Below are 9,191 nucleotides of genomic sequence, written 5' to 3'. Positions count from 1 at the left end.
ACTTCCTTTTTAACTATAGTATAATTTTGTCTGGTAAAGGAGGAAGTATTGACAGTTGACTTGTTCTAATATAAAGCACAATAGACTCGGCTTTTTGGTTCTAACAAACTATCCTTTCCTATCAAATAAAAATATACTAGCTATACGACTTCTCTCAAAGACCTTTGCCAGAGGATTATTGGTACAGATTCTGTTCTTTTCAATTTGCTGAGCTTGACTACTAGAAAAATTTAGGTATATTTTCAGTGAAGATGTAGGTCCAACTGAACCTTTATCTAGATGACTCTTGAAGTAGTACTATATTGGAAATATTTCATTGTTTGCTTTTTCAGCAAAGATATTATCTAATCACTGAAGAGAGAACATAGGACTTTAGAAGCTTTATGTCCAACACTTAACAGGAGGTATACACGAATAATTTCTAACCCTTCTTAAGATGTATATTTTAAATCATATGGGTTTCCAGCAATTTTTGAGTAGGTGGGGCTGCTTGATTTAAGCACATGTTTTCTTAGGGGTTATTGACTGGTATCTTGGAGATGAAACAAACCTGTGAATGCTGTGTTACTTTTTCCTCTGTGTTTACTTAAAATTGAGGAGAGAAAATTAACATATTTTTGAAACTTCAGAAGTAAAAATAGTGTATTGTGACAAGTTTGATGGAAGAACTGGACAGCAATACAGACAATATATAGAGAGGGGAGCCAGGTAGGGAAAATCATACAGAGAATTGGGCAAAGGAAAGAGGAGGGCAAGTGTCTAACTTGGGGTGAGTGTGTCTCATGTGCAGGAGATACCTGATGCTGACTCCAGAAGAACAAGACATCAGATTATTGGATAAAAGCATGAAATCTGAATGTTGTATATGATATCTCAACATAGGAACATCCTTTTCAAACTAGGAAAAAGGTATTTGATGACGAGAATCCATCAGTAGGGCACCAGTTTGCCCCACCACTAGAGAAACCGATTTCTGTAATAATTCTAATAATTGTCAGGAGCTTCTCTTTCAGTTACTGTAAAACAACTCGGTATTAATTCTTACCTACTTTCTTTCTGCTTTGTTCTTAAGATGGAAAGCAATGTCTAGGATCTGTTTTCTGCATAAAAAATGAAATGAGATACTGTAGCAATATGAGATTTTACAGTATCTCACTTTGTTACCTGATATATTGGATATATTTGTATTTGGTTATTTGAAATTGGATAGGGAATGGGGGAAAGCAAGATGAGGGGTGGGGGTGGGGGGAGGGAAATGGGGACCAAGACGTGTGAAAGGGTATCAATGTATGGGAATTAATGCACCATCTATCTGGCAAATATCATGTAACCCTTCTATTAATTACAATAAAAATATATGAAAAAAATGAAATGAGTTAGAAAACTTGAGCAACCCCATGGAGAACCTATTAATCTTCCAGTGAAATGCTAACAAAATAATCTTACAATGTTTCTTATATACAATTTTATTTTATTTTTTTGTTTGTTTAGTCAGTCATGGGACTTGAACTCTGTGCCTGAACACTGTCACTGGCAATTAAGTTCAAGGGTAGCTCTCTACCACTTTGAGCCAAAGCATTACTTCCATTTTTCTGTTTGCTAATTGGAGATGAGAGTCTTATGGACTTCTGTGCTGGGGCTGGCTTTCAACCATGATCCTCAGATCTCAGCCCCCTGAATAGCTAGGATTATAGACGTAAGCCACCAGCACCCAGCACAACTTTCTTTTTTTCATATATTTTTATTGTAATTAATAGAAGGGTTACATTATATTCATCAGATAGAAGGTGCATTACTTCACAAACATTGATACCCTTTCTCATGTCTTGGTCCCCATTTCCCTCCCCCTATACCTGCCCCTCATCTTGTTTCTCTACCCAACTTCAAATAACCAAGTACACATATAGACAATGTATCAGATAACCAGGTGAAATACTGTAACAATATGAGATAACCAAGGGACAGCAAAAGAGATAAAAAATAACATAGTACATTAAGGACAACAATCACTCCTTTCTATATCCTGGCGGTCCTTTCATTTAGCATCATCCTAGATGGCCTTATGTATCTAGGTTTTGTTCCATTGTAAATCTCTACTAGGAGAGCCCAAGGTTTCCACTGATTATGACAAATGAGGGAAACCAGTGAGCCTATGTTCCTTTGACTCTGGCTTATTTTACTTAATATGACTTTTTCTAAGTCTTTTCATTTCCTTACAAATGGGGCAATGTCGTTCTTTCTAACAGCTGCATAGAATTCCATTGTGTATAAATACATCTTGTTGATCCGCTCATCAACTGAGGGACATCTTGGTTGTTTCCATATCTTTGCTATGGTAAATAGTGCTGCAATGAACATCATTGTGCCAGTGGGTTTAGTATGTCCTTGTTTCTGGACAATTGGGTAAATGCAAGTAGTGGAATTGCTGGGTCATAGGGGAGCTCTATGTTTTGTCTTTTGAGGAACTGCCATTCTGCTTTCCATAGTGGTTGAACAAGTTTGCACTCCCACCAACAGTGAAGTAGTGATCCCTCCTGGCCACATCCCCTCCAGTATCTGTTGTTATTAGATTTCTTGATCCCTGCCATTCTAACTGGAGTGAGGTGAAATCTTAGAGTTGTTTTGATTTGCATTTCTTTTATGGCCAGAGATGTCGAGCATTTCTTCATGTGAAGATCTTCTCCCACTCTGTAGGCTTCACTAACCATACAATGGACAAAGGTCTCATATTTAAAATGTATCAACAGCTAAAAAAATTGAATCCCTCCAAAACTAATCTCCAAAGGCAAATCTGTCTTCTACATACAAGGGAACACATGCAATCTTTGGTTATATGAACCTGACTTCGCTTAACATAATTTCTTAGTGCCCGTGTTCAAGGAAATTTTTCATATACATTCTGTACATTCTGCCAAACAAAATAATGCCAAACCTTTATCTGAATTCTAATTTCCTCCATTTTTCTATTGTGTGTGTGTGTGTCTTTGTATGTTATACATATTTTGTGCTGGTCCTGGGGCTTTGACTCAGAGCCTGGGTGCTGTCCTTGAGCTCTTTAGCTCAAGGCTACCGTTCTACCACTTGAGCCATAGCACCACCAATTGTTTTAATAGAACATATTCAAACCCTGTCACTCATTTGAATGAAAATTTATGTTATTTTCCAGGCAAAAAAATATATCAGACTTAGGAATCCTACTCATTTCTAAGTATAGCTGCCAGAATGGTAGGAGTTTATAAATTAGCAAGTGGAAATGGAAAAGACTTATTTGTAAGTCAATAAATGGGGCAGTTTTAGAAATGTATGATTATTTCACAGAAGTAAATACTATGTATCTTGTATATTGTCTGCATACAATTGCAAATATTCTTGCTAAATGAAAGCTAATTGTTCTTTGAAAAGAATCTGCATTATAATTGCTAAGCTTTTTACAGTATATTTAGTGTATACAATTCATTTAATAGTGATTTCTGATAGTTTATAGTACACTGTAGAGATCTATGACAATTATTAATTGCATGTTATATCATTGTAAGGTAATTAGATTATTTATTTATGTATTTATGTATGTATGTATGTATGTATGTATGTATGTATATATTTATTTGGCAGTCGTGGGGCTTGGACTTCGGGCCTGGGCGCTGTTCCTGAGCTCCGCAACTCAAGTCTACCGCCCTACCCCTTGGCCTGGGCATTGTCCATGAGCTCTTAAGCTCAAGACTACCACCATACCCCTTAAGCCACAGCTCCACTTCCATTTTTTTACTGGTTAATTGGAGATAAGAGTCTCAGGTTCGTTAGTGCCTGGGCTGGCTTTGAACTACAATCCTCAGATCTCAGCTTCCTGAATAGCTAGGATTAGATTAGAGTATTTTCTTTCTTAAAACTTTAGTTTGAAGAGAAAGATGTAGACACAAGCTGGCACTAGCGGCTCATGTTTGTAATCCTAGCTACACAGGAGCTTAAGATAGGGAGATATCTGTTCAAAGCCACTCTGGGAAAAACACATCTGGGAGAGATTCAGATTTCCTAATGAGCCAGAAAAATGGTGAAAGTGTAGATATGGCTTAAATGATATAATGCCAAAACACTAAACAAAAACTTAAAGTTCTGGACTCAAGCCCTAGTACTCTGTCTGTCTGTCTGTCTCTGTCTCTGTCTCTCTCTCTCTCTCACACACACACATGCACTCAAGAAAATAAAAGAAAAGGAAAGGAAAAGTCCATGATATTATCCAAAATAGTGGATAATATCATGGCCTTTTCAATAGCAACATGAAAAACCTACATGGGCTTAATTTCTGCTCCCATTCCTTATTAACATGGTGCTTTTACTCACATTATTTTCCTATGAATCCTGCAGTTTTCCAGTTATAATACTGGCATAATTTTGATAATGATATCCAAATGGTATTTTGAAGATTAGACCACGTAATGGGTAGAAAATCCTTAGATGATGTTAAGCACCACACATTCAATTATTGTTAGCTAGTATTGATTTGAATTTAACTAGAACTTTGGACTATTTTCTGTATTTCAAAAAAAATTAACTATTATTTGGAAAAAAATGGTTTGGCCTGGGAGATTGGCTTAGTGGTAACATGCTTGCCTAGCATACAAAAAGCCCTGTGTTGTATTCCTCGATACCAGATACACAGAAAAAGCCAAAAGTCTTACTGTGGCTCAAGTGCTAGATCACTAGTCTTGAGAAAACCCAAGGACTTGCCTAGGGCCCTGAGTTCAAGCCCCAGGATGGGAAAGAAAAAAAAAAAAGGTTCATATGAGCCCTGGTTTATAAATACTCATGATAAGTACCATAAAATGCAAGTCTAGTTTAATGAAAGGTTAACACATGTGGAAATGTGGAAGGTTTTTTTTTTTCTGAAGAAATTATGAGAATATTTTACATGTCTTCTATTTTGTTCCTGTCTTGGATCTTCATCCTGAGGTGAAATCTTTTATATTTATAAATGACTAATATTTTCACTGTCTAAAAATGTAGCTGTCTTGCAAAAATTCATTGTGTGTGTGTGTGTGTGTGTGTGTGTGTGTGATGGGGCTTGAACTGTGCCTGGTTGCTGTCTCTGAGCTCTTCAGCTCAAGGCTACTACCCTACCCCTTCAGCCACAGCCCCACTTCCCGTTTTTTAGTGATTAATTGGAGATAAGAGTCTCTCAGTCTTTAGTGCCTGGGCTGGCTTTGAGCCGTGATCCTCAGATCTCAGCCTCCTGAGTAGCTAGGATTACAGGCATGAGCCACCTTGCCCCACTAAAAAGTCTCTTTTCTGAAACAAAATTCAGACCAGAAAATAAAGAGAACTTTCTAAGTAGAAATATTATGTCACAAAATCCATTTCCCTCTTTCTTTCAATACTTGTCTTTCAGGACTTCACTGATGCTTATTTATATTTTCTATGTAATTCTTTCAAAACAGTTTTTCCTGAATTTCTGAAAAGTAAGATATAAAGAAATACATTGGTTCAATAAAGACATATAAAAATCAAGACAAATGATGACATATGGAGATAGGTCCTAGGGCTTTGGGGGTACTCGGTTTTGAGATATTCCTTCTTTTACACTTAAATTGATTACAGAGTTATGATTGTGACATATAAATACTTTTAATTACTAGGACAAAATTAAATTTTTAGTTTGACTAAAAAGTTAGGAAAGTGTGTAATAAACTAGAATTACCAAATTAATGGGTTATCTATAAGAAAAATTATAAGAAATTCTATGCTATTATAGTTTATTAAAATGACTGATTAACTTGCTAATACTTAAAAAATCAGAAAATCTCTGAATTTCTTGAAAAAGATGATAGGATAAGTTGAAATTATAGTCATGGTTTCCCTTTCACTGATCAAGTATAATGATCTTCTGTAAGTTGCTGGTGGGAAGAAAATTATTCTCAAGGTATAAGTTAGATTTTCATGAATATAAATAAATGTTTAAAGTGTGGCTCAGACAGGTATTCTACCCTATGCTTTTTTTTTTTTTTTTGCTGGTCCTGGAGCTAGAACTTAGGGCCTGGGTGCTGTCTCTGATCCTTTTTGTGCTTGAATGCTAACTCTACCACTTGAGCCACAGTGTTACTTCCAGCTTTTTTGTGTGTGGTTTATTGGAGTTAAGAGTCTCACTGGGACTTTTCTGCTTGGTCTGGTTTCAAACTACAGTCCTCAGATCTCAGCCTCCTGAGTATCCAGGATGCAGGCGTGAGGCATCTCTGCCTTATAGGTATTCTGCGGTTAATTGAGCCAAGAAAATAAAATAGTGTGAATCAACAATTATACTTATATGGGAATGTGAATGATAATTTTGGTCATAATAGGCTAAAAGAAGAAGCATTAATGTACATGACTAAGAGAACAGTTTAACAATCTGTGCTATAGCCATACAGTAGCCAGCCAGCCAACCCTTGAAACCAAAAGAAAATAATACCACTGTTACTCCATTGATAAACTTTGAAAATTATTTAATGGAACAAAAGAAGTCAAGTGCAAAAAACAGTACTGTGTCATTTCATTATGAATGAAGTTCAACAATAAAAACTGATCTGGGCATATTGGCTCATACCAGAAACCCTTGCTGCTTAAATGGCTGACCGTTGGAAGGATTTCAGTCTGATGTTGACAGGCAATATTTTTTTTTTGCCAGTCCTGGGCTTAAGCTCAGGGCCTGAGCACTGTCCTTGGATTTTTCTCAAGGGTAGAGCTCTACCACTTGAGCCTCAGCACCACTTTCGGCTTTTTCTAAGTACTTGGTACCAAGGAATTGAACCCGGGTCTTGGTGCATGCTAGGCAAGCACTCTACCACTAGGCCAAACTCCCGGCTGACAGGCAATATTTTGACTGACTCCTCAAACAATACAGGATGATCACCCCAGCTAGTTGAGAACATGAGATCAGAATTGCACGCCTTTATCTCAGTAGAAGCTTATAATCAAAGATTTGGCAAGACAGATTGGAAGATCTTGACATTGACACAGACCAAAATCAAGATTCTATCCCCAAATAACCAGTGCAAAAGAGGGGGCTACATGTGTGGCTCTGTGGTAGAGCATCTGCCTTGCAATCATGAGTCCCTGATTTCAACCCCAAACATTCCCTCCTCATAGGAAGACAGAGAAGACAGAGAGAGAGAGAGAGAGAGAGAGAGAGAGAGAGAGAGAGAGAGAGAGAGAGAGAGAGAGAGAGAGAGAGAGAGAGAGAGAGAGACAGAGAGAGAGAGACAGAGACAGAGACAGAGACAGAGAGAGGGAGAGAGAGAGAGAGACAGAGAGAGAGAGAGACAGAGACAGAGACAGAGAGAGAGACAGAGGCAGACAGAGAGAGACAGACAGACAGAGACAGACAGACAGAGACAGAGAGAGAGAGAGACAGAGACAGAGACAGAGAGAGAGACAGAGGCAGACAGAGAGAGACAGACAGACAGAGACAGACAGACAGAGACAGAGACAGAGACAGAGAGACAGAGAGAGAGAGAGGGAGAGAGAGACAGAGACGGAGAGAGAGACAGAGACGGAGAGACAGAGAGAGACAGACAGAAAGACAGAGAGAGACAAAGAGAGAGACAGAGACACAGAGAGAGGGAGAGACAGAGAGAGGGAGAGAGACACAGAGAGAGACAGAGAGAGACACAGAGACAGTCAGAGAGAGACAGAGACAGAGACAGAGAGAGAGGGAGAGAGACACAGAGAGAGACACAGAGAGAGACAGAGAGAAAAAGAGGAAAAGAGAAACAAAAAGAGAGACAAATGGAGAATTTAATCCATAATACTTGAAATCAAGATAGCAATTGTTAGCCTAGGGACAGAGAGCAAGAAATAGACTGGGAATATGTGAAAAGATAAAAATACTAAATATTTTGTAAGGACAGCATTTTCATACATTGCTAATATCAAAATCAAATAATGTACTTAAGACTTTTGCATGTGCTTTATGCATCAATAAATGCTATTAGCATGAAAGCAAATATATAGTTGAGTACCAGTAGCTGCCGTGTCTTGCTTTGCCATGCTTGCATTACTATTTCAAATGTTAAGTTTGAGATAATGAAAGACTTTGTCACTGATTAAAGGACTATATTTTAGCTATGTAGAAATCTGAGCTCTTCCCAGTAAGTAATTCTTCAGAGGTTCTGTAGAGCTTCAATTTCTGCTTCTGATTTTTCTCTCATTTTTCTGAGTCTCGTCGTTGAACTTGCTTTACTGTAGGTATTTCAGATTTCAGGTCGGTATCTGTTCTTATACAAATGATTAACTATGAGCACTGCTCACATTTCAAACCTTTCAGATAAATGGAAGCACTGCTTTACACAGCAGGTAACAGGTTTATGAAGAAAAATTGAAACTCATTACCTTGAAGACTTATACACATTCCAAATAATAATAAAAAGTAGCTGCACACTGGCAAATACAATTATTTGTTTCAGATCTCAGATTTTATATCAGAGTTCATAGATCCATAATAATTTTCTAAAAGAAGCTGTGAATGATTTCAAGTTAATGACAAGAAGGTCAACCAGTTTTCTATCCTAAAGCATTCTTTGTTATTCCTATCAACGACTAAATTCTGAACTGAGTGGATTAAATTTCTGAACAACTATGGGATTTTTATATAAGTCAAATTCAGTCTCTGCCAGAATAAACAATTTAGTGGTAAATCTATGGCATAAATCAAGAGATTTAAAAAGAAATTTGCCTGTGCATATGAATAGATATCACTCTCCTACCAGTCAAATCATTTACATTCAGAAACATAATTTTATGTGGAACTTTCTAGATAAGTGATATACTTTAGGTCAACTATTACACTTGATAAAAACTATTAAAAGTACTTTATGAGTAACACATGGAATTAATTAATTATGCACACATAGTTGAGTATCAAGATTAAGCAGTATTTATGCACTTAAGTGTGACTCCTTTTCTCAATGATTTATGAGACAAAATTTTTATCTAGCAGACATTTCCAGGTATCTAATCAACCACCAGATATGTTTTCATCACCACGATGTTTCAAATTTAATTATAATTCATTGACCCACAGTAGTGTATTCAGATTTGATTTGCATAATCATCACCAGTAAACTGACACTGGCCAATAATTAGGAAAAGTATAGGTGTATAGATTTATAGATAGCAATATAGGTCTTTTAGTTTTCATTAATGTGTACTTGTGTGCTGGTACT

Source organism: Megascapheus bottae, chromosome 6 (assembly GCF_031878675.1).
Source record: "Megascapheus bottae isolate mThoBot1 chromosome 6, mThoBot2.hap1, whole genome shotgun sequence".
NCBI classification, from domain to species: domain Eukaryota; kingdom Metazoa; phylum Chordata; class Mammalia; order Rodentia; family Geomyidae; genus Megascapheus; species Megascapheus bottae.
Note: the sequence above shows the minus strand (reverse complement) of the source record.